The following is a 25,751-nucleotide window of genomic DNA, read 5'->3' on the forward strand; positions in this document are numbered from 1 at the left end:
ACCACAAGTCAGCAGAAGTAGCTATTATTAGACAAAACAGACTTAAAATCTGTTAAAAGCAACGACAGTTTAAAAAGACACAGAGGGACATTATACAATGATAAAAGGATTAGTTCAACAGGAAAGTATCACAGTCCTTAATATATATGCACATAACACTGGAGCTTCCAAATTTATAAAATAATTACTACTAGATGTGAGAAATAAGATAGATGGCAACACAATAATAGTGGAGGACTTCAATACTCCACTGACAGCACTAGACAAATAAGACAGAAAGTCAACAAAGAAACAATGGACTTAAACTATACCCTAGAACAAATGGACTTGACAGATATTTATAGAGCATTCTACCCAACAACTGCAGAATATACATTCTTTTCTTCAGCACATGGAACATTCTCCAAGAGAGGCCATATGATAGGCTGCAAAACAAGTTTCAGTAAATTAAGAAAATCGAAATTATATCAAGTACAATCTCAGACCACAGTGGAATAAAACTGGAAACTAACTCCAAAAGGAGCCCTCAAGACTATCCAAATACATGGAAATGAAATAATCTGCTCCTGAATGATCTTTGGGTCAACAATGAAATCAAGATGTAAATTAAAAAATTATTTGAACTGAACAATAATAGTGACACAGCCTATCAAAACCTCTTAGATACAGAAAAAGTGACACTAAGAGGAGAGTTCATAGCATTAAATGCCTACATCAAAAAGTCTAAAAGAGCACAAATAGACAATCTAAGCTCACATCTCAAAGAACTGGATAAATAAGAACAAACCAAACCCAAGCCTAGCAGAAGAAAAGAAATAACAAAGATCAGAGCAGAACTAAATGAAATTGAAACCAAAAAAATACAAAAGGTAAATGAAACAAAAAGCTGGTTTTTGAAAAGATATACAAAATCAATAGACCATTAGTGAGATTAACCAAGAAAAGAAGAGGGAAGATCCAAACAAATGGAATTAGAAATGAAATGGGAGATATTAAAACTGATACCACAGAATTACAAAAGATCATTCAAAGCTACTACAAACACCTTTATGTGCACAAATTGGAAAACCTAGAGGAGACGAATAAATTCCTGGAAATATACAACCCTCCTAGATTAAATCAGAAAGAGGCCAGGTGTGGTGGCTTATGCCTGTAATCTCAGCACTTTGAGAGGCCAAGGCGGGCAGATCACTTGAGGCCAGGATTTTGAGACAAGCCTGGCCAACATGGCAAAATCCTGTCTCTACTAAAAATACAAAGGTTAGCCGGGTAGTGGAGCGTGCCTGTAATCCCAGCTGTTTGGGTGGCTGAGGCAGGAGAATCACTTTAACCTGGGAGGTGAAGGTTGCAGTGAGCCAAGACTGCACCACTGTACTCCAGTCTGGGTGACAGAGCAAGACTCTGTCCAAAAAACAAAACAAAACAAAACAAAAAAACCCCAAACCAAAAAGCAAACAAAAACCAGCAAGAAATAGGAACTCTGAACAGAGCATAAGTAACGAGATTGAAACAGTAATAAAAAAAAATGCCAACAAAAAAAAGTTCAGGACCAGATGGATTCACAGCTGAATTCTGTCAGACATTCAAAGAAGAACTGGTACCAATCCTACTGAAACTATTCCAAAAGATAGAGAAAGTTCTAAATCTTGAAATAAAACCTCAAAATACACCAAAATGGAACTTCCTTAAAGCATAAATAGAGATAGAGGTAATCCTCCCCAAATCATTCTATGAACCCAGTATTACCCTAATAGTAAAACTAGGAAAGGAACTAAGTAAATAAGAAAACTACAGACCAATATCCTTGATGGACAGAGATGCAAAAATCCTCAACAAAATACTCGCTAACCGAATCCAACAGCATATGAAAAAGATAATACACCATGTTCAAGTGGGTTTCATACCAGGTACTCAGGGTTGGTTTAACATCCACAAGTCAATAAATATGATACACCACATAAATAGAAGTAAAAACAAAAATCATATGATTATCTTAATAGATGCAGAAAAAGCATTTGACAAAATCCAGCATCCCTTTATGATTAAAACTCTCAGCAAAATCAGCAAAGAAGGGACATACCTTAAGGTAATAAAAGCCATTTATGACATCCTCATAGACAACTTTATGCTGAATGGGGAAAAGTTGACAGTATTTCCCCCTGAGAACTGGAACAAAACATGGATACTTACTTTCACCACTTCTATTTAGCATAGTACGGGAAGTCCTAGCCAGAGCAATTGGACAAAAGAAAGAAATAAAGGCATCCTAATTGGTAAAGAGAAAGTCAAACTGTCACTGTTTGCTAGTGATATGATTGCATACCTAGAAAACCCCAAAGACTCATCCAAAAAGCTCCTAGATCTGGTAAATGAATTCAGTAAAATTTCAGGATAAAAAAATCAATGTACACAAATCAGTAGTACTGCTCTACACCAACAGTGACCAATCTGAAAATCAAATCAAGAATGCAACCCCTTTTACAGTAGCTGCAAAAAACAAACAAACAAACATACAAAAGCACTTAGGAATATACCTAACCAAAGAGATGAAAGATCTTTACAAAGAAAACTATAAAACATTGCTGAAAGAATTCACAGATGACACAAACAAATGGAAATACGTTCCATGCTCATTGATGGGTAGAATCAATATGGTGAAAATGACCGTACTGCCAAAAACAATCTATAAATTCAATGCAATTGGCATCAAATACCATCATCATTCTTTAAAGAACCAGAAAAAACAATCTTAAAATTCATATGGAACCAAAAAAGAGCCCACATATCCAAAGCAAGACTAAATAAAAAGAACAAATCTGGAGACATCACATTACCCGACTTCAAACTATGCTACAAGGTTACAGTCACCAAAATAGCAGGTACTGTTATAAAAACAGGCATGTAGACCAATGGAACAGCATAGAGAACCCAGAAATAAAGCCAAATACTTACAGCCAACTGATCTTTAGCAAAGTAAACAAACACATAAAATGGGCAGAGGACACATTGCTCAACAAATAGTGCTGGGATAATTGGCAAGCCACATGTAGAAGAATGAAACTGGATCCTCATCTCTCACCTTATACAAAAATAAACTTAAGATGGATCAAAGACTTAAATCTAAGACCTGAAACCATAAAAATTCTGGAAGATAACATTGGAAAAATTATTCTAGACATTGGCTTAGGCAGAGTTCATGACCATGAACCCACAAGCAAATGCAAAAAAAAAAAAACAAAAAACAAAAAACAAAAAAACAAACCCAAGATAAATAGATGTGTCTTAATTAAACTAAAAACCTTCTGCACAAGGAAAGAAATAATCAGTAGAGTAAACAGACAACCCACAGAGTAGGAGAAAATATTTGCAAACTATGCATCCAACAAAGGACTAATACCCAGACTCTACAAGGAACTCAAATCAGCAAAAAGCAACAACAAAAAAAAACAAATAATACCATCAAAAAGTGGGCAAAGAACATGAATGGACAATTCTCAAAAGAAGATATACAAATGGCCAACAAACATATGGAAAAATGCTCAATATCACTAATAATCAGGGAAATGCAAATCAAAACCACAGTGTGATACCACTTTAGTCTCACAAGAATGGCCATAATTAAAAAATAAAAATAAATAGACGTTGGCATGGATATGGTGGAAAGGGAACAGTTTTACACTGATGGTGGGAATGTAAACTAGTACAACCACTATAAAAAACAGTATGGAGATTACTTAAGGAACTAAAAGTAGAACTACCATTTGATCCAGCAATACCACTACTGGATATCTAACCAGAGGAAAACAAGTCACTATATGAAAAAGTCACTTGCCCATGCATGTTTATAACAGCACAATTTGCAATGCAAAAACATAGAAGCAACCTAAATGCCTATTAACCAAAGAGTTCTGCCATATATATATACCAGAAAATGTGATATATATATATATATGTATATATCACATATATATATCACATATATATATATGTATATATCACATATATATATCACATATATATATATATATATATGTACTCACACACACACACACACACTGTGAAATGCTACTCAGCTATTTTAAAAAGGAATGAAATAATGGTATTCGCAGCAACCTAGTTGGAATTGGAGACCATTATTATAAGTGAAGTAACTCAGGAATGGAAACCCAAACAACAAATGTTCTCACGTTATAAGTGGGAGATAAGCTATGAGGACGCAATGGCATAAGTATGATATAATGAACTCTGGGGGCCCTGGGAAAATTGTGTGAGGTGGGGGTGAGGAATAAAAGACTACACATTGGGCACAGTGCACACTGCTCAGGTGATGGGTGCACCAAAATCTCAGAAATCACACCTAAAGAACTTATCCAGCTAACTAAGCACTACCTGTTCCCCCACAACTATTGAAATAAGAATCACTTTCAAAAATAGAAGTAAAGCACACACACACTGATTATTTTACACTTAGTATGAATTACACAAGTAATACAGGAACAATGCTTCTTTCCCGAGATTGAAACTTCACAGAAATGATGAAACTTTTCTTTGACTAGCCCCACAGTCATAATCTTTCCTTCCTCCTAGCAGTAATCATAGTTGTGGGTTTGTGGATGCTTCTGAATATTATTTAAGCTATAATCGACATGTAAATGTACACATAGAAAATTGATTGTTACTTCTTGTAAACTTGAGTAGAGTTGTATTATGTATGACGGTGTTTTAAGTTCACTATTATCTACTTAAAAAACAAACAGAGGGGACTCTCTAAAAGAAAACATTTATTTAGGAATGGGGCTTTGCAATAGAAATATACATGCCATAGTAAACTATGTACATATTCAGAGAGGTAAAGGAAGACAAATATTTTTAAAGGAAAAATGATAATTGTATAATTGTTTTGTGACAATTAATTTTGGCTACAAGGATCAATACCAAGGGTGATGCCAGTCTGAGGCTGGAAGGGCAGTTGCTGGGCAGATGTCCTTACAGAAGTATTTTTTGTGTGTAAGGTTGTGATAACCTTTCTGCAAATTTGTGGGGTAGTTTTCAGAGCCTTTTGTGATAGTTCTTGTTATGAGGGCTTAGTGCGTGAGAACTCTGTCTTCATGTCCCCCTTTGGATCAAGATCTTTCTCCAAAGCATCACTGATGAATCATCCTATAGTTAGGGTTTGATTGTCCTTCAGTACTGGCATAGGCCTATCCTGGTTTGGTCTGGTCTTCCCATGTTTGAGGGAAGTGGTTGGCAAGTAGGAGTCAGTATCAGAACATTTTTAGCCACATTTGAGCAATATGGGAGCTTAGGAGGGAGTGGCTTTCAGGCTAAGGCTATCTGGAATCCATTGTTAAGTTAATTTTGTCAGTTCCATAGGTCTTTGTTATCATCTCAAAGTGCCTGGCCAGTATTATTCTATCAGAAGTCATACTTCTCTGAAAACTTAACAAGCAATAGGTATAAGGTTTAAAAGGGGAAAATACAAAGTAAATTGACAATTTTAGTTTGTATAAAAGTTTTGAGTCATGAACTAGGCTTAAAGACTACTACTTGAATAAATCAAATGACTGTGGGAAATTAAGTAAGACTTGTAACCATGTGGCCTGTTTTCTCATTTTGCATTTATGGATCTCAACTTTCCCAGAGGAATATACCCAGGTACAGCATATAGCATTAGCAATAGCTATAGACATCTCCTATAGGTAATAGCCAATAGGTAATATTGAGCAATTTTGTCATCTAATATCTTGTGACTGGACTGAATGAAAGCAGAGAGTGATCAACCATTGTACTGGGGATGATGCCAAAGTCACCTACTAGGTGGACTAAAGGATCTCCTTGCCTGGGTGTGGTGGTTCATGCCTACAATCCTAACACTTTGGGGGCCCAAGGCAGGAGGATCACTTGAGGTCAGGAGTTCAAGACCAGCCTGGGCAATATAGTGAGATCCTGTCTCTACAAAAAATAAAAAAAATAAATTGAGTGTAGTGGTATGTGCCTGTAGTCCTAGCTACTTGGGAGGCTGAGACAGGAGGACTACTTGAGCCCAGGAATTTGAGACTGAAGGGAACTATGATTGCATCACAGATTAGGACCCATCTCTTAAAAAAAAAAAAAAAAAAAAAAAAAACAGAAAAAAGGATGTTCTAGGATAGGTTCTGTCAAGTTACCAGCAGAAGGTTCTGATTATTAACTTTTAATGTCACCATTATCTTGCCAAGTGAAAAAGGTAGGCATTAAGAGAGGTAAGAGTCTCGTTATGATATGGAGGGTTATTCTGATGTCTTGGGGAAAGCTGTCTGAGGCATGAAGACATCAACTTCTTATCCTGATTTGCAGTTTGAACGTCTCTATCTATGGCATCAGGTGGTTTGTTGAACTTTCTATGTGACACATCCATCAGTCATGAAACTTACCCCTTAAAATTCATCTAGTTTTAGTTTTTAGGGCTTCAGAACAAAAGAGTTCCCATTTTTAATAATTCCATGGGAGAAAGTTGTATTGGAGAACTCTAGAAGAATTCAGGATATAGTCTAGACTGTAGGTAGATAGCAAGGACTCAAAAACAATGAACAAGGCTACAGTCTAATAACACATATATTATAGCTTTTCTTTAGAAACATAAGTTTTTATCTCCATATCGATCACATGAAAGTCTCAGGTTTAAAACCTTTTGAGGCTAGGTAGGTTTTACCTACCATCTTAAAGTTTTTGGGGCCTGCCAGGAAGTGACAATGTTTACTCACTCACTATAAGGCTAGAAATCCTTGAAATCAGGCATTCTATGCACGTTCTCAAATATGATATTCCAGTCAATGCCTTGGTAATATAGCCAATGATTCCAATTGTATTCTGTTATAAAAAGAAAGTAGATTTTTACTGAACTTATCCAAATAACCATACAGCCATAAGAATACTCATGAAGAGTTTCCAAATTTTGGAGAGATCAAGTAAGAAGAAAAAGTAAATGTTTCTACCTTTGTTCTCAAAAGTATGCTTTACCATATTGCTTTAAACTGTAGATAGCTTAAGAAAAAAGTTACCTTAAATTTGGAAAACAAAACATTTAAGAGTCAAAAATGTTTCAAATTAAAGTCATAAAAACATTATCTTCAGCAGTTACTTAATGTCATGTAAGTAATTTTGGTTCTGCTTGATCTTGATGAGTAGTTTCATGAATTCAGCAGTTTCTTCATTAGAATTCTAAAAAAATTTAATTAGTTCGTCAATCTTAGTTATTAAAACCTATATTTTAATTCTTCTTCTTCCTTCCTCCTTCTCATTCTTCTCCTTCCTTCCTTCTTTCCTTCCTTGTTCCCTCCCTCCCTTCCTTCATTCCCCTCCCTTCCCTCCCTTCCTTCCTTCCTTCCTTCCTTCTTTCCTTCCTTCCTTCCTTTTCTTCTTCTCCTTCCTCCTTTTCCTCTTCCTCTTCCCCTCCCCCTCCCCTCCCTCCTCCCTCCCTCCCTCCCTCCCTCCCTCCCTCCTCCTCCTCCTCCTCCTCCTCTTCCTTCTCTTCTATTCTTCTTCCTTCTTCTTTTCTCCTCATTTTTTTCTTTTCTGGAGACAGGGTCTGGTTCTATCGCCTAGGCTGGAGTGCAGAGTGGCACGATCATGGCTCACTGTAACCTCACCTCCTGTGATCAAGCCATCCTCCCACCTCTGCCTCCTGAGTAGCTGGGATTACAGGCATGTGCCACCACACCCAGCTGGGTTTTTTTTTTTAAATTTCGTTTTTAGTAGAGACAAGGTCTCCCTGCATTACCCAGGCTGCTCTCGAACTCCTGAGCTCATGCAATCCACTCACCTTGGCCTCCCAAAATGTTGGGATTACAGGCATGAGCCACCACACCCAGCCAAAATCTGTATTAAAAAAAAATGATATATAATAGTTGTCACATTTTTGGGGTACATGTGGTATTTTGATACCTGTATACAATGTGTAATGATCAAATCAGGGTACCTGGGATATCCATCACCTCAAACATTCATCTTTTGTTTGTGTTGGAAATAGTACAAATTTTCTTTTCTAGCTATTTTGAAATACAGAATAAATTATTGTTAACTATAATTTCCCTTCTGTACTACTGAATACTAGAACTTATTCCTTCTATCTTAACTGTATTTTGTACCCTTAACCAACCTCTCTTCATGCCTCCCTCCCCACTTTTCTTCCTAGCCTCTGGTAACCATTTTACTCTCTACCTCCATGAGAGCCACTTTTTTTTTGCTTTCATACATGAATGAGAACGTGCTATATTTGTTTTTCTGTGCCTGGCTTATTTCACTTAACACAATGACCTGCAGTTCCACCCATGTTGCTGCAAGTGACACGATTTTGCTCTTTTTTAATGGCTGAATAATATTCCATTGAGTATATTTATATACATGATATTTTCTTTATTCACTCATCCATTGATGGACAATTCAAAACAAATTTCTATTTTTATTTTATCAACAAATTCAAGGCCAGTTTATTGGGCCAGGGGTGGTGGCTCATCCCTATAATTTCAACATTTTCAGAGGCTGAGGTAGGATAATTGCTTGAGGCCAGGAGTTCGAGACCAGCCTGAGCAACACGGTAAAACTCTGCCTCTACAAAAAAATACAAAAATTAGCCAGGCATGGGGGCACATACCTGTAGTCTCAGCTACTTGGGAGGCTGAGGTGGGAGGATTGATTGAGCACAAGTGTTTGAGGCTGCAATGAGCGCCACTGTACTCCAGCCTAGGAACAAAGCAAGACGCCACCTCAAAACAAACTACCCCCACACCAGTAAAACACCAACAGCTTATCTATCAAAGATTTACTTAAGTTGTTTAACTAAAACGCGTTTGGATTAATTACTATATATTTTATGATTGCCTATTTATCTAAGCTAATCCGAATAGGATTTCTTAAGGAATTTCTAGCCAAGTACACCAGATTTTACTATTTAGACACAGCATACAACACCACACATAAACACATATAGATACACACAATAAAGATCTTATAGCTTTAATTTTAGAATTTTAGTCACTAGATAAGTAAGGCATAGTAATGCAAACTCACAAGTTTATAAAAGAATAGTTGAATCCAAATTGTATTTTTGATAAAACGGGACCTGTTCATGTGGAGAAGTGTTATTTTCCCTAATAAGTAATCTAAGAAAAGCTGTGGACCAAAATTTTTAGGTAAACCATCTTGGTTTTAAATAAATCTTGTGTCCTTTTTTCCCAGTTTTAAATGAGTTTAGGGTTAAATTTTCAATTATTTACATTTTAGCTGGGACTGGCTGACTTCTATAAGAAAATCAAAATCTCCAAGTTGCCTTAAATTTTTTAGTAGCAAATCTTTCTTTTGTTTGCTGATCTGGTTTGCTTGACTAGTCAATGCAGACAGGGAAGCATTTTGGCAGTTTTTTTTTTTAAATTTTTTGGTCAGCTTCTCTGGCCCCTGTGTAACAGACAGACAAAGCAATTTTTATGCCAGAGATACCTTATATCATTGCTCTAAGTTCAAGATTTTGACCTATCTGATCTGAGACCATAACTTGTATAAACACATATCTCTTTATGCCCTTTTAGAATATCAATCTTTCAATTAACTGTTTCATCACCCTAAGCAATTAATAGTTAGGGAAACCTCAATTTACATTTCCAAAAGGTGTGTAGGTTGTTGACTGCCATGGAGCAGTTGTAATTTGTAAGGCCATTAATTTGAAAGCCCTTTAAGATTTTTATCCTTATCCTGGTTAAAATGCTCTAAAAAAAGGTCTAAGCAGCTTTTGAAATTAGCAACAGTGTGTTATCTTAACACAAATGAAAAAGTTAACAGGTTTAGAGTAGTCAGAAAAAAAAAAAAGAGAACTAAAAAGACTACATGTTAACTCTATAGTTGGTTGCAGTTTCTAATTGAATTCTAAGAAAAAAACAAGGTTGGGGACTTCAAATGATATTCATGATGGCCATTAATTTAAAAACATGCATGAGGAAAAGCCATGTGGCCAGCTGGAGTCCCAGAAAGCTTGACATGCCTGAATGTTTGAGAATCTCATTCTGTTTCTGACTAATTTCTCCAGAGCAAAGAAAATTCTATAAATCCTGTCAGGAAGTTTACACTGGTAGTTTAGATCATGGTGACCAACCCAGTGGCTTTTAATTGGCCATATCATGCCTACTATTTAGAATGTTTATTTTTGCTCTTGGAAGATGTTCAGAAACAAGCAAGGGAAAAAGAGCCAAATCATTTACAGATACACACAACCTAACCAAAATGAAACCAAAATCAGAGTGCTCACAAAATTTTTAACCCAGCCATGCAGTTCAAACAAAATACTAAGCCAGATGCACCAAATCAAAAGTGAATTCACCAGAAAAGAATGCCTCACAGACAGAATGTAACTGTAGAAACCAGAATGTAAACTCTGTAGAAACCAGGTAATTCAAACCAGAAGGACACTTGTCTTTTACCAGAAAGGGCTTGCCAGAAATAACTTTTATAGTCCCAGGAGGGATGCAAGGTCTTTTATTTAAGATGGCCTTATAACCAAATCAGATCCCAAATAAAGTAAAAAAGAACTCACCAAAGGGAGGGAGTCCAAGAGTCCTAGAGGCGATTCACTATGGGAGAAAAGGCAACACTGAAGTCAGTCAGTACTGCACTCAATTCCACAGGCCACCGATTCATCAAAGGGGAGTTGACTTTGGCCTCACCGCTGACACCATTAATGTGAAACTAAATAACAGAGAGGGAGATTCTCTAAAAGAAAATGATATTTATTTGGGAATAGGAATTACAATGGGAATACACATGCCATAGTAAACTATGTATGTGTTCAGGAGGGTAAAAGAAGACAGTATATTTTTTTAAAATGAGAAGAATTACATAATTGGTTTGAGATAATTATTTTTGGTTACAGAGGTCAATACCAAGGGTGATGACAGTCCAAGGTTGACAGACAATTGCTGGGTAGATGTCTACAGGAGTATTTTTTTTTCTTTTTGGTATAAGGTTGCAATGGACTTTGTGCAAGTTTGTGGTTTTTCAGAGTCTTTGGTGATAGTTCTTGTTATCAGGCATTGAGCATGAGAACCCTCTCTTCATGACCTTCTGAAGGTCTGTCTTTTAGGATTTTTAACACAAGTGGCTCCATTTTGATTCTGACAACTTTCACAGTATAATTCTATACCACTGTATGTAACTGCTCTTTACCCTTAGCAATACATCTTGGGAATTTACCCATGATTATATATATATCTATCCAGTTTATTCTTTTTAATAGTAACATGGTGTTACATAATATTTAGTCTGTCTCCTTTGTAGGCTTGTTTGCAGAATTATAGGCAAGGCTTCAAGAAATATTATTGTGCACATGGGTATTTCTCTCGGCGAGATACTGAGAAGCAGAATCACCGGACCAAAGGGTAAGCTTAGTTTTGTTTTTGGTGGATAATGATTATTGCCCTTCAAAGTGGCAGTTGCAATGAAAGGGGTTTTTTTCTCTGCACTACTCTGTCTACATATCTGCTGACACTTGATATAGCCAGATTTTCTTTGCTCAATCTGATAGCTTAGAACTGGTATTTTATTATTGTTTTTACTTTTATTTCCCTGGTTGTTTAGTCTTTTAAATTTAATGACCATTTCATCTATTGTTCTGGGGCTTGCCTCTTCTTCTTTACATTTTCATATCTTTTAATCTATTTTTATTGGATTGTTCTTATGTTTGATATGTAGTAATTCTTTTTTATATCCAGTATGATAATTTGCTATACATATGTAAAATTTTTTTCTGGAGTATTGCTTCTTTTAAAAACTTTGCCTAGGGTATTGTTTATCATATATAAGTTTTATTTTTATCTAATACATCAATTAGATAAATTTCTGATACATATTCCTTGCATATATATATATTCATATTTTATGTATATTGTACTAGTGTGGGCAGAGCCTCACCCAAATCCCCTTGAGGCTTACCACTTAGCACAGCTGCCTTACCTGTGAGTATCTGTGTCTCTCCCTGACAGCTTTCTCCTCTGCTGCAGAAGAGGAATTTCTGCTCCTCATTCTGGGAGCAGTTCTGACCTTGATTGTTGTGGTTGGTCTTTAATTCTCTGCTCCTCTTGACCTTTGAGTGGACACTGGCTCCTGGAGTTTCCAGCTAGATTAGGCTCCAGTAGTGGTAATTTACTTAATAATACACGCTTTGTGTGCTGCTTTCCCTTCCTCCCCTTCCTACCAGTGATTCCTGTGGTCCTCTTTCAAATAAACTATTTGTAGTTGGATCTTTGAGTCATGGTCTTCTTCTGGGGGAACACAAACTAAGTGCTATCTTTGAGTCAGCACTTACTCTGTGCCAGGCAGTAGCTAAGAGTCTGTTTTTATGCAATGTGTAATCACATTATCTCCATTTTGTAAATGAAGAAACCAAAGTTTAAGTTAAATAAGCTACTTGGGGATGTTCATCAAGTAAGTGACAAAAATATAATTTGAACCAAGGTCCTCTGACTTTCAAAACCCATATTTTTGACCATTAGATTCAGAAACAACTGCCTTTCTAGCATATCCCTCACTCATTTTCTCATGAAAATTCTGCTCCTTAATGGTCCTATTCAAAGGACAGTTCCTCAATAAAAGATTCCTTGGTATTATGTTCCAGTTTAGAATTAATTTTTCCCTTCCTGGATTTTCATATGACTGACTGCCTTTCTTTTGGAATGCAATACGTTGTCTTTTGTTTATTGGTGTGAATATCTCATTTTCTGTACTGTGTAGAATAGTTCTTGGGAGCCTAACACATACCAGGGGCTTTAAATTTTTTTTTTTTTAAGGAATGATTATAAATTCCTTTAGGGCAAGGAGTATGTCTCTATATTGCCTAGCTCATGTTTTACATTAAGCAGTTCAATGAGAGCTCATTGGATTGAAGTTCAGGAACAAGATCATCTGCTAGAGGACATAGCATATACACTTTAGAAAGGACAGAATTGGGGAAGTAATTTATAGATATTGACACAATAAATAGGCTAGTTCATGACCTAAAGAAATTTGAAAATGAGTACAGTTTAAATTGGCCTATACGTTTGTGAATCCAGCTAAAGGCTAATCCAGTGTGTTCATAGGATATCTTTCTATACCTCTTCTGTTCCTAGTCTAGTACTAGGCATTATTGTATAATGGAAAGACACCCATAAAAGAAAAGAAATATCTGAGGCTCTCATGTCTTCGGCAGGAGTTCAGATTTAAGAGAATAAATTTAAAAAGGAAACTTTTTTTTTAAAACAGGATCTCACTTTGTTGCGGAGGCTGAAGTGCGGTGGTGTGATCATAGCTCACTATAGCCTTGAACTAGGCTCAAACAATCTTCCCACCTCAGCCTCCTGATAAACTGGGATTACAGATGCATGCCACCACACTCAGATAATTTTTAAATTTTTGGTAGAGATGAGGTCTCTCTATGTTGCCCAGGTTGGTCTTGAGCTCCTGGGCTCAAGCAATCCTCCTGCCTTGGCTTCCCAAAATGTTGGGATTATAGATGTGAGCCACCTTGCCTTGCCCATTTAAAAAAAATAATTTAAACTTTTATTTTAGATTCAGGGGGTACATGGGCAGGTTATATGGGCATATTGTATGATGCTGAAAGGAAACTTAAAAATAAATTATCAAAGAGTAGACGATTCGTTTGAAAAAATGTGTATTAAATTGCTGAAGCACTATAGAGGAATGATAAGAATGTGCTGTTGGCTAGCCAGGGAAGACTTCCAGAAATAGGTGAAGGTTGAACCAAAACAATTATGTGATGGTTGCTATTTGGTAGAAAGCAGTGAGCAAAGCACTTTGGTTAGCATGAAAAAATAGTGCAGGGTCTAGATTTAGTGTGTTGTATTTATGGAGGATGCAGAGTGGATGGGCTTTGCTGGTGGAAGGACTTTGCTGTGTGTGCTTAATACCCCCCAAAGGGGGACTCTAGGCAAACTCGGAGGCAGGTGAAATTGGACTTGAGAGTTCTAGCACATGAATCTTTCAGTACTTCTTTTCCTCTTCTGGCTTTTCTTCCTTTCCATCCCTCACCCCAGCCAGTCATCGTGTGTCTTATTGCCAGCTCTCACTTAGGCATATGCTCACTTAGGTGTAGATAATGATGGTTTACAATTTGAAACAGTAAATCAATTGGAGGGTGGGGTGGAAAGAGGAGGACAGGGAAAAAGTTTTGCTAGTTAAGATATACATATTAGCAAAGGAATAGGTGTGAATATTTACAGACAACTTGATGAAAAGGCAGTGGTTTCGTTTGGCTAGGGTAGTGAGCTTCCTAATGTTACTGAGTAAGAGCACCCCTTGTTAATAAGAAAAAATTGGTAGGTTCCTACATAATAGTAACTGTACTACTAGTATCCTTGGGAAAAATACATGTTGATAAGATTACTTTGAATTAATACATTTTAAAGTAATAGTATATATGGTGGTTAATTTAGTTTATAGACAGCAGTCGGAAGGATGTGGATTCACAGACCCCTTTACATTACTTGACTACTTCCCAGATCTTTCCCACAGGTTGGATTTCACTGGGCTAGCATAGGATTTCTGTAGGGAGGTTCATTCTGTGAGACTTATTTGTTCATTCACTCAAGAAATATTTATTGAACTAAGTGCAGTATGCTCTTTTAGGCTCTGGGAAAATAGTTGGAAAAGAAAGTAAGACCCTCCTTCAGGGTGCTTATATTTTAGTGAGAAGAGACAGTAAAAAATATTTTACAAATAACTATGATATTTCTAATGGTGTTAAGTGTTACAGATAATAGGGATTATCTGGGTAGGCTGGGAGGAATGTTACTTAGATAGACTGGAGAGAGAACTCTCTAGTATGGTGACATTTGAATAGACATTTGAATGAATTAGGGAGGGCCCTGTAGGTCTCAGGAAGAAGAGTGGAATGCATACAAAGCCCAAGAGGTGGGAGCATGTTTGCTGTCCTTGGATAACAGCAAAAAGACTGGTGTGGCTAGAGTAGGATTAGGGAGATGAATAATTAATTGTGGTAGATGATGGAGTCTGGTAGTGCATAGCCGTATTATATAGGATCTTGCAGGCCATTGTAAGCACTTTGAATTTTACCCTAAATGAGATTTTTAAAAAGCCACTGGAGGATTTAAATCAGAATAGTGACATAATCTGAAATGTTTTAAAAGAATCACCATGGCTGTTTGTTAAATAGATGATTAGGTAAACTTTGAAGCAAGAGACCAACTATAGAAATCCAGGCTACAGATTAATTCTCAAATGCTTCTGATTGGTTGAATAAGATGAGGATAGAGAACTGACCCTTGGATTTGCAATGGAGAGGTTACTAAGGCGTGTGTACTCAATTTGGTAGGTAATAATGAGCCTTCAAAGGTTTTATAGGGAAGTTATACCATCAGTGTGGTACTTTATGAAAATTTATCAGTTGGTACCCATAGATGGGAAGAATTCTTTTTTATAATTTTATAAATTATAAAAAATTATGTATAAATTATTATAGATAAAAAGTCTGATAAATTTTAGGTACTCATTTCAACAATGTAATTGGAAAAGTATGGAGGCTGGAAGTAAAGTAGCAAAGGTGAGAATGGAAATGACATTTCAGAGTGTGAACTGGAAGAACTAGGCAATTGAAGGAATACAGAGCCAGAGACAAAAGAGTCTAAGTTAAAATTTTGAAATTGTGTGATGAGAAAAATGGTGGTTCCATCAACAGAATTCAGAATGTCAGGAACAGAATGAGGTTGTTTGGGAAAGATGATACCCTTAACTTTGGATGTCATGGTTTTGAAATTTTAGACATCTAGGTTGATCTCATAGCTCACCTTTAAATTATTATTCTTCAATCCTCTTCCAGCAGTCCCTCTTTTAGAAGGCATTATAGCATTGGAAACTATAATCTCTTGAACTGAAGGATCCCATCCTTCTTCCTAGAATAAACCTTTGTTACTTGACTCTGTAGTCTGTATTGATGATTCACACAGAACAAACCTCACGAAAAAGTCTGTTATTTTTATTTATTTATGTGCTAGGTTTGAGGTGTTGGTGGTGAATTTTGGCAAAAATGTCTTTTAGAATGGAAATGTAAGTCCAGAATAAAGAAGAGAGATAAACGTTGACTGAAATGTGGGAGTCATTTTCTATCAAACTAAATAGAAACTCTTTAAAGGAAAGAATGTACCAAAGAGAATATTAACTATAGGTGCCAGAATAATCCTCTGTAGTAGGAAAGTTAATTTGACATGTGGAGGAGAGGCAATGTACATTTAAAACTATCAAGAACATACCTCGAAAACTTTGCATTTGGCCAATCACCTTGATGGGCCATATTACAGTGTAAAATAAAACTCAGAGCATGCTGAGGTATAGGAGTGATATAAAGAGAAACAAGAAGTTTTGCGAGTTTCAAAGGAATGGTCAAGAGAAATGTACTTCATATTAAGTCAATGCAAAGTAAAGCTAAGGAAATATGCACCAGAGAATTCAGCAGAAGCAAGAAATCCAAGGAAGAAGTGACTGAGAGTGATGTTAAGCTTCTTTAGAATTCATGAAGATATTTCAGGAGTGAGTTGAGAAATGCTGTTTTCCATTATATTCTGAATGGGTATTATTCCCATTTTAATTTATAACATAAAAATATATGGCAATGGAATGGGGGTGGTTACTATTTTGGGGACATCCAAGTTGTAAATGTATGAGTCACAGCACATTTAGACGAGAAAAAAAAAATGGAGATCAAAAAGTAGCCATTAAAGAGGCAGAAGAAAATGGTTTCAGAATATTTCTAAAACTTGGATGACTTTATACTTGAACGGTTAAAATGGCATGAAATCCATTTACCTTTAAAAGACCCTCCAGTGCTGCCATGCAATGCCCTGCCATTTTGTTGTGGTTGTTGTTAAGGGATTAATTAATTTCCATAATAGTTTTTACTTTCAACTCAGGAGAATGTTAACTTTGTGCTTTTTTGGGACAATTATGGATATGAGTCTCCTTTATCTTCCATGTAAACCTGACTAAACCACAAGTTCTCAAATTGACCGAATTAGAAGTTGGAGGAAAAATTCAACTATGCATTTTTTGAGTGAAGGATACTCATCACTTCATTCTCTGACACAATGTAATGTTGAACCCAGTTGGTATGTCTTTCAAAACTGACATGGAGTCTGTTCTTGACTGCGCAGTTGTGTGTGTGTGTGTGTGTGTGTGCACACGTGCACACAAATGCATGTTTTCTCTTTTAAGGCTATTACTTCTCTTTGAAACAGAATACCCTGGGTAAGTTATAGATGGATATTATGGATTTAACCCAACTAATTGTAAAAAAGTGAATCCTTCTTACCAGCAGGGCTCTTCCTATTTCCTTATTCTCATTCTGCTACACACAAGGAAACACTAGGATACAGAACTGTTTGAACTTGAAAAAGAGCTCCATGTCACACAGTAAAATGATATTTTAGTTTTACACTGTAGACTAGAATGTATAGTGTAAATGATTCCTTGGTTCAGAAAAAATATACAATGTTAATATATGCTTATTAAATAAAGATAGTTGTATACTACTTGGTTGAAAGCTGTTGAAGACGATTTATAAAATAGCATGCACCTGAATATAGGGCCCAGAGAAACTTAAGAACCATTACCTGAAATAACTTTCAAGGTTTTTAATCTATTGTTTTTATTTCCTGTGGAATTCAGGTCATTATTGCTAATTTCAATTGAAAGAGACTCAACTAAAAGTTTTTTTTGTTTGTTTGTTTTTGGTTTGTTTGTTTGTTTTTCAGGTCGTAGAGTTTCACATCACTGACATGAAATCTTCATCCACATAAGAAAGTGTAAAGAATTTCATATGTTTACCAAAGTATCATGTTTTTACCATTACCCTAACCTTCTAATCTGTTTATATTTTTCAGTGTTAACAGATTTCAAATACTTATTAGAGAAAAAACAATGTTCTATTAAGGAGCTTCAGGTGTTTGCTTTGTAGATGTGGTATACAGATTTAAATTGTGCTGGAATTTATATTTTTTACCTAATGTGTATCCATAGCTATTTTGGCTGTAGCAACACGGCTTTCATTTTGCATAACTAATAAAAGTAGCTGATGAGTCAGTCTAATGATATTGCTTTGTGCTTCTTTAGAATCTTTCATCTGCAGCTCACTAAATGCTTTGTAAACATTAATTAAACATCACAACACACATTGGAGGAAAGGTTAGTATTATTATCCTTTTATGGAGAAACATATATAGAGGGCCTAGGTAAGGCAAATATTAAATATATAGAACTGAGTTCTACAGGATACAGGTGCCAATAATGCTTCTTCGTGGGCACAGAGAAAGGAGCACAGGTGTAATTACAACAAAACCCCCAAAGTTTATGGGGAACTTGAGTTTCAGGAAACTCAGAAAGCTTTGTGAAATAAATTTCAGAGATTATGTATTAAACTGAAGTTTCTAGTTAGAAGAGTGTGTACTACACAGCACCCAAACTTATCTTTTTCCTGATGGAGTGGAAAATCAGGTCAGGATTACTGCAACGTGCTTGAACTTAATAACTGAAAATAGAATCATATGATCTGGGTGTTCTAGCACAGCCCGATTTCAAATAAGCTGATCTGCTTCTCCCATAAGTGGATTCAAACTATTCTTATTGTCTGACCTAATTTTTAGTTTTGAGGATCAAATCACCATAGCTATTATGGCCAGTTTTGAAGCTTTATTTCTATATCCTAAAATAAAGTGGGTATTGACCAATTATCACACAATTTGGGCAATTCAGATGGCTGGCAAATCAGTTGTTCAATTGCTAGTAACACAGATAGGAATTCAGTAAGATGGAATTTTATATTTCTTTCATAAAAGGAAGTCTGAAGAGAGGCTTATATGGTAGCTCTAAAGTGGTGTCAGTCACTCAGGCGCTTTTAGTTTTCTTCCATTCCCAAGGTTTTCACATGGTCCAAGATGGTTGCTGGGATCCCAGACAGACATCACATATGTCTTCTAATCAGGGAGGAAGCAGAAAGGACAAAAAGACATACTTCAGCTGTTTGTCTTAAGGAACTTTCTCTAAAGGCCCACTTACTCTTTACCAACCATCCCTGTCTGCAGGAGAGATTGGCAAATGCAGTCATTTAGCTGGATACATCACTACTTGGAATAAAATTAAAGTTCTTAAAGTTCTATCATTAAGGAAAAAGAAGAGAATAGATGTTGTGTAGGTGACTAGCTGTTTTAGCTATAGCAAGCAAGAAAAATCAATGATTAAAGCAAAAAACAAATCCTCTTTGGATAGTGAATTATATGGTTTGACTCTTTGTCTAACTGATATTGACTGAACAATATATACATTTCCAGTGTGTTTCGTGACCTGGAGGCACGCCTATGGGCGTGTATGTGTGGCCCTGGCAAGAAAATAACCTAACCAACAAGTGCATCAGCAGAATTGTCTGGAAATGTTCTTGCTGTGTTCCTCCCCACCCTGTTTTTGGTCATGCACTGAAGTCAAGGTTCCTGGTGTGCTTGCAACTTAGCTGCTGGTAAAGTTAGGCAGGTCCAGGGCAGTGTAAATCTCCTCTGAACTGTTTGATTGTGATAAGCTGGAATATAAAGCTACTTTTCCTTTTGTACAACTTTTTATTCTGTGTTCTATATGAGTGTGCATCTCTGTGTGTGTTATCCTGAGGTTTGCCTACTCCTTACTCCCCAGACACTGATTTTGGGAGGAGTTTGAAAGCATAGTAATGGCTTACTTGCTTGAAAGAAATATTTCATTTAACACAATTGTAATCGCAAAAGGTTGTGAATATTAACTTACACTTCTTTATAGTTGGATGTGGCAACTATAGTTGGATGTGGCAAATGATCCATTACACATTTGAATTAAACCTATGGTCAAGTGAGCTTTAAGAAGAGGTTAATTTGGAGACACGGTCTGAAACAGTGCATGTTTTAGTTCTTCACAAATATTAAGAACTTTGTTATTTCAATTTCTTTGAGTGCCACTTTGGTGTTCCACAACTTCATCTATACAGATAAACAGATAAGGGTCTGAAGAAATGAAAAGGGCTGTTAAGGTTAGCTATAAATGATGTTTGGCGATCAGAGAGTCCCTCTAGTGGTAGCTAGCATAAATACGCTTAGGCAACAACAAATAGTGTGGTGTACCCTACATATTTGTGGTGGTGACCTACGGTTTATAAAGCCACCTCAATTTAATTCTAAATTCTTATTATAGCAGGGCTGTTTTTGAGTCAACTCTCAGTAAACATTTTTAGTATTTTGTTTTCTTAACGTAGATTTGGGAGCTTGTGGATCATCGTCTTAATGAACCTAGTCTCCTTTGTTTCTGTGTGTATGGACTTCCACTTTCTTGTTATCTAAAAGCCACAACCAGTCATTTTTCAGGGCACTCAGTTTGGCGAAGTTTTAAGAGTCTCCAAAATGATGCCTCTGTTGTTAGTCCTTGTATTTGGCATATAACTAGGGTGAGATAAAATAATCAAACCGATGAAGATCAAAATGTCAGGTTTATTATCAATAAAAGTGATATTGAAGAATGTGGCTCAGTTGTGTGGTAACAGTAGGTTTCCTAGGACTGCACCAGAAATAGCCATTTTTCTGGTTGCCTGCCAGGCCTTGCTCTGCAGGGCTAGTCCCTTTTACATAAAGTGACACATAATTTGTTGTGCAAACCAAGACACTTTTGAGAGTCGAAGGGGGCACCGATAGGATGAAATGCCAGGACTGTCCTGAAAACTGTGGCATAAAGCCACTGACTTTTATCTCATGACAGTAGCCAAAAGAGAAAGTACATTGTCTTCAGGCAGACAGATCCCTGAGAGAAAGAGGAGAAAGGAGCTTAGCTCAGCATACTCAGTTGCTTCTCCCTAACACACCAATTAGATAAATCAATTCTTTACCCTTGAAGAGAAGTAAGGGATGGTCCAAGAAGCCAGCTGTGCTCGTGGAAAATCCATCCATAGATTCCACAGGGGTATGGAATGGGGGTTTTTCTCATCAGCCCTGCTCCTAATATGTGCACAGCCAGAGTGGGGTGCTCTAGGCATAGGACTGAGGAGTGCAGTGCAAGTGCTGATTGTTAGCATATCTTCTCAACTTCATATTTAATGGTATGATGCTTGGTACATTCGAAATTGGCCATGGTAGGAGTTCTGGCAAATTACAAACCAGGGCTTTCTTTCCCCCTTTCCAGAAGAGCTGGTTGTTAAAAAATCATCAGCACACCACTTAGCCCTGGACTAGAATTTTATTTCCACTGGGTTTTATGGCTTAGACTTCCCACTGCCCCCACCAGCTGGGAAAGATGTCTGTGATCAGTGATCATAGGCACATTTGTTATTGCCATGAAAAACTCCAACCTCTGCACCTTCTATATGCCTCATAGGGATGCACTCCATTGGTCCTGCTTCACATGGCCTTGACAGCCGCAGTGTAGTGTGTGCTCCAAGTCTTCTGACCTGGCAGAGCCAAGGAGCCTGAGGATAGGTTTTCAATTTGGCACAGAGATTGGCCATTCAGTGCATGCCTGCATAGTTCCTTGCCAAGTCTACGGAAATGGAAAGTGTGACTTTGATGCTTTTAGAATCTTCCAGGCATTGATGATGAGAAACGGGATTCTTCATAGGGGAAGTGAAATTCCTGACAATAGCATTATCAGTAGAGCCGTAAAGTAGCTGAGTTTTAGAAGTTAGAAGCTCTGAATTTGAGTCCTGTTTATGTGAAATATAACTAAACTTTGTAAACAAATTTTTACTGCTTGGAGTGTTGGTTTTTTATGAAGCGGGAACAATATTCTCCCATAAAAATAAGATTTTGAGGATAAAACGAAATAGCATGTGAAAATGAGTTATAAATCTTAAAGAGCTAGGTTAATGTAAAGCATAAGCATTATAAGGAAAGTGTGTATTTGGTGGCAAAAGGAGAGATTAGTTAGTGCTGACATTTTAGCTAATTATTTGCAGGATGAGAGGCAGAACTGGATTATCTGGATTATCTATAAGGCTGACTAAGCGTGTGCTTAGCCCTCCAGCAAACGAGTATTGAGTAATGTTTTTTGTTGGGGGGCGGGGATTAAATATTTCTCCTCTAACTCCCCTGAACAAATTAATTATCATTGGAAATATAAATTTGTTGGATTTCTTTATGCTTATTTTATGGTTTATTGTTTTAAAATTGTAATTTGTAAGGGAGTTGGGGTATTGGGGGCATTGCATTCTTAAAAAGCACTTAGAATCTCTTAAAAAACTTAACCTAGTCATAGTTTCCACTTGTATTCTTGTGCCTTTCAATGCCTTGAAAAGATCTGGGGTGAAGGAAGACTTCAGGGGTATATGCTGTATTATGTACTTTGTATAGGTCACACAAGGGCTGTATTTTTCCTTCACATTATAGGCAGATTCCAAATATAAAATTAATTTACTATGAAGTTTCCTAGTAAAACACAAAATAAATAATATATAACATTGAATAAGAACTATGTTTGATATTTTAAAAAGAACTTAAAAATGGAAATCTTCCAGGTTCAAGGCCAGTTTTTTAGGTTCGGGTTTTTCAAATGCATATTGGCTTCCCTCTAGTGGTAGCTGAGGCAAACTGAACCAAAACCCGGGGCACAAAGCTGGTCTCTGCATCAAAAATAGAGTGTTCAACATCTAAGTCTCTATTTTAATGGCTGGAAAGGATGTAGCTAATCTCAAGTTTTGCATTATTTAGATCCTTGGGTTAATTTGAAGTTGTTGTCCCTATAGTGTTTGGGCTTTTTTTAATTTTTCTTGTGTTTATTTTTGGTTAATGGAGTGTGTATGTGTGTTCTTTTCCACAAAAATGAAGCCCTTTGTTTACTTTTACATTTCAAGTTTTTGATGCTTTATGTAATATCTTCTGACATGAATTATAGAAAACAATGTGTCAATAAGTATTTGGTAAAACTTGAGATTATTCTTATAGGTTTTTTTTTTGGTAAAAATCAGTATATGCAAAAAATTCAGCCTGGATCCGATGATGCCTCTAGATCTAACTAGCAATTTTCAGAAAAGCCAGAAGATGGACAAACATGTTAAAATACCAAGGAGATGTAATCAGCCAGTCGAACTCAGACTGAGAAAGTTCGTAGGACCTAAAAGCTCATTTTTTCAACAAATACGTTGCAAGACGGGGAAAAAGGGAGAGAAAAATGGAACACGAAAATTAAAAGATATTTAAAATACAATAATTTACCATATCTCATCCTTGTTTGGATCCTGATTAAATAAACACCATGAAAAACCCCTATTTGTAAGATATATGAGACAATTAAAATGTTGACACTACATGTTTGATATTATTAAGGAATTATTTTTAGATGTAATAATGGTATTTTAGTTGTGTTAGTTTTGTTATAAAGACAAGCTATTGCATTTTAGAGATTCATCCTGAAATATTTATAAGTGAAATTATATGATATCTGGGATTTCCTTCAAAATAGTCTCAAGGGAATGGATAGATGGGGATGTGGATAGGGTAGATTGGCCATGGGCCTGGTACTGGATGGTTATCTGGGAACTCATGAAACTATTTTATCTACTTTTGAGTATGTTTAAAATTCTCCATAATAAAACATTTTAAAATACCAATAAATTGGTTATAGTACCTTTAATAACAGCAATGCAAATAAATGCCTCCCATCTTACCATATCATTAAACATCATTGTTTTATGGACTACATCCTCAACTCAAGCCAACCTTGCTTTAGGCCTCATGTTGGAGATATACCCTAAACTTGTTGGAGCAGCCCTGAGGAGTCTGACTCTGTCTAAAGTGATATGTTGGACCTCTAAGAAATTGTGTTAGTTTTTCTGGACCTTAATTCTAATATGAACCAAAAGGCCAAGGTTTCTTAGGGAAGACACCATGAAATAAGCTCAAGTTATCCAACTCCTTAAGATTGAATCAACATCAACTTAAGGAAAAGTGAGCAAATATGTAGTTATTGATGCATAAAATATGTGAAGTTTTTTTTTTGTTTTGTTTTGCTTTTTGTTTGTTTGTTTGTTTTTGAGACAGAGTCTCGCTCTGTCGCCCAGGCTGCAGTGCAGTGATGAGATCTCGGCTCACTGCAACCTCCGCTTCCCAGGTTCACGCCATTCTCTTGCCTCAGCCTCCTGAGTAGCTGGGACAACAGGCGCCCGCCACCATGGCCAACTAGTTTTTTGTATTTTTAGTAGAGATGGGGTTTTACCATGTTGGCCAGGATGGTCTCAATCTCTTGACCTCGTGATCCACTCGCCTCAGCCTCCCAAAGTGCTGAGATTACAGGCGTGAGCCACCGTGCCTGACCATGAAGCATTTTGAAGTTAGAGAAATGGTGACAAAGAACAGGCCATTCACGGACCCCAGTATTCACATTCCCTTAGCTCCAGGTGTTCAGTCTTCTCATACAGATATCCCCTCCAGCTCTTTTCCCTTCTCCACCCAACTGACCATGGCCTTCTGCCTTATCTCAGCCCATGTGGAAGGCCAGTCCCCTACCTGTTCCAAGGAGGCTGAGTACTGCATTCTTTACCTAGAGTTTCCTGGATCCTTGCTCTGAACATACTGTCCATGTGGACCCAGAGTACTGCTGTCCTGCCAGACTTCCACTGCCCCCTTCTGGTGTAATACTCCTTCTCCCTACTCACAAACAGGGAAGATTGGACCCACTACATCCTGTTGTTGATCTGAAATAAGGATTTAAAACCTAGTGAATAGCTGGTGTAGGCTGCATGTCCATTACTAAGCTGCATGGAGAAAGAAGCCAGAGAACTTGGAAAGAGAAATTGCAAGTTCTATCTACTGACAGTTGATTTCCCAATGCCTAAACTTTTAAGGTCTACATTCATCTTACATAGAAGCTGAAGGGTTCTATAGGGAAAACCTCCCTGCTCTGAAATTTCTCTCCTTCCTAGATGTTATGGTGCCTTTAATATTCCCAGTGGAAATCATGTGGGGTAGGAGATGGCTGGGCTGTCTGTCAGGAAAGGCAGGCTTAAGACTTTACCTTCTCTTGGGTATTGGGAAAAGAAAGGTAGAAGGGACTACAAACACTTATACGTGCTCTTTTTTAAAACAATTAACAATTTAAAAACCTCCAGCCAAGCAGGGAAGCTGATAAAACTATCTGTGTCTTCATCAACCGTAGCAACCATTCACAGGGATATTCTTATAACTAAAGAGAAAAGCATGAGGAAGTGGGGTTTCCTAACCATAGGGCTTCCTTCCAGGCAGGGTACGAGTGAAGAGGGAGAGTGAGCTAAATGTGCTAAGGCCCCAAATGACAGAAAGGCTGTCCTGAAGGTTATCACATCGGAAGCAGCCAGAAGCCAATTTCAAAGTGGAGTAGATTCTAGGATCCAGGACAAAGTAAAGACAGCCCAAATTAAATCTGAAATCAAATGGAGAAAGGGAAATGCAATAAAGAAGAGGATCTCGAGTAACAATCTAGAATATATGAGAGACCTTTTAAAATTTGCTTTTTTGTGTGTGCAGATAAATTAATCTAGCATAAGGAGTTAAGATCAATTGAACAAATAATGACTTACTAGGACACCCCTGATAAAAGAAAAACTTCAGCCAAATTAAATTTAAAGGAGTTTAATTGAGCAACGAACAATTCACAAATCAGGCAGCCCTCAGAATCACAGCAGATTCACAGACTCCAGGGGTGCCTCATGGTCAGAACAAATTTATAGACAAAAAAAAAAAAAAAAAAAAAAA

Source organism: Macaca nemestrina, chromosome 3, assembly GCF_043159975.1.
Source record: "Macaca nemestrina isolate mMacNem1 chromosome 3, mMacNem.hap1, whole genome shotgun sequence".
NCBI classification, from domain to species: domain Eukaryota; kingdom Metazoa; phylum Chordata; class Mammalia; order Primates; family Cercopithecidae; genus Macaca; species Macaca nemestrina.